At 62.0% G+C, this 1,333-nt stretch overlaps 1 protein-coding gene across 1 annotated transcript in view; it reads left to right on the top strand.

The window, feature by feature from the left end:
* Positions 1-1,184: 1,184 nt before the first annotated feature.
* Hspb9 (heat shock protein, alpha-crystallin-related, B9) overlaps positions 1,185-1,333 on the top strand; it is a gene marked incomplete in the record, with an annotated part of 820 nt that continues 671 nt past the window's right edge. Inside the window, 1 exon segment of the mRNA XM_005394441.2 lies at positions 1,185-1,333.

Consider the following 1,333-nt stretch of genomic DNA (forward strand, 5'->3'; position numbering starts at 1 on the left):
CGGGTCCGCCATGGCCGCCCGCAGCCCGGCGCCGCTCTCAGCCTAGGGCCGCATGGGCACCGACGCGCTGCGCAGGCGCCGCGCGGCGCACGCTGGGAGTCGCAGTCTTCCGCCCGGACTTGCAGACAGTTCCGCCCGGGAGGCCCGGGCTGAGGTGTGCTCTTTCCTGCGGGTCCTTCTTGCTCTTTTTTTTTTTTTTTTTTCTTCACTACTGGGGATTGAACCCAGGGCCTTTCCACTAAGCAGCGTCCCCATTCTTTTTTATTTTTTGTGACAAGGACTCACTAAATTGCTAAATTGGCTAGGCCGGACTCGAACGCGAGATCCTCCCGGCAGCCTCCCCAGAGTGCAGGGATGATATGCCTGCGCCACCGTGCCAGCTACTTCCAATCTTTTTTGCTGGTGGCCGGGATAGCCACGATTGCTGACAGCATCTCTGAATATAGGATTCGGGGGCCTTAATTGCTCCTCTCCATCCAAGCGCAGGGGCTGAAGCGCAAGGCTGGAGTCGCCCTTCTTGACCAGCCCCGCCCGTTTGCCCCGCAATGGCCCCGCCCTTGGAGGCTGGGGACAGAGAGCAGTCTCTGCGGTTGAGATTTATTTATTTATTTACTTGTCTTCTTGAGACAGGGTCTCGCTACGCAGTTCAGGCTGACCTTGAGCTCACTTTCTAGCCCAGGCTGGCCTCAAACTCACAGCAGTCCTCCTGCCGCAGCCTTCCGAGTGCTGAGATTACAGACGTGCGCCACCACCCCCGGCTTCTGCGGTTGAGATTTAAAGGCAGCACACCTGCTGGTGGGCGCGGTGGAGTGCGCCTGTCATCCTAGCGCTCTGGGAGGCTGAGGCAGGAGGCTTGCCAAACTTGAGCCCAGCCCTGACAACTTAGTGACTTAGGGAGTCTGAAAATAAAAAATTGAAAAGGCTGGAGAGGTAGCACAGTGCAAAGGCCCTGGGTTCAATCCCCAGCACGGGGAGGGGTTGTAGCAAACAGCCCGGTCCCTTGCTGGTGACTCGGTGTGCTGGCGTCGGGGCGCTGAGTCACACCCTCTGGTGCACCCTCCCTACACGAGGCGACGTCATCGGGGTTTATTGTCCTCGCAACAGGCGAGTAGAGCCCCGTCCGCTTCCGAGCTCTCGGACGCGGAGCCGAGCGGGTCGACGTCCTCCCTCCACGCCCCACGCCCGTGCGTTCTGGCCGCGCTCTGCGGTGGCACCGTCTCGCCTGGAAGGTGCGCGACCCGCGGTCCCCGACCCGCGCTCGCCTCCACCACCGCGCGAGTGGGCGGGGACTGCGCGGGGCCCCGCCTCCTGACGCCAGTGGCGCGCCTGTCCC

Source organism: Chinchilla lanigera, unplaced genomic scaffold (genome assembly GCF_000276665.1).
Source record: "Chinchilla lanigera isolate Chin_1 unplaced genomic scaffold, ChiLan1.0 scaffold00050, whole genome shotgun sequence".
Classification (NCBI taxonomy): Eukaryota; Metazoa; Chordata; class Mammalia; order Rodentia; family Chinchillidae; genus Chinchilla; species Chinchilla lanigera.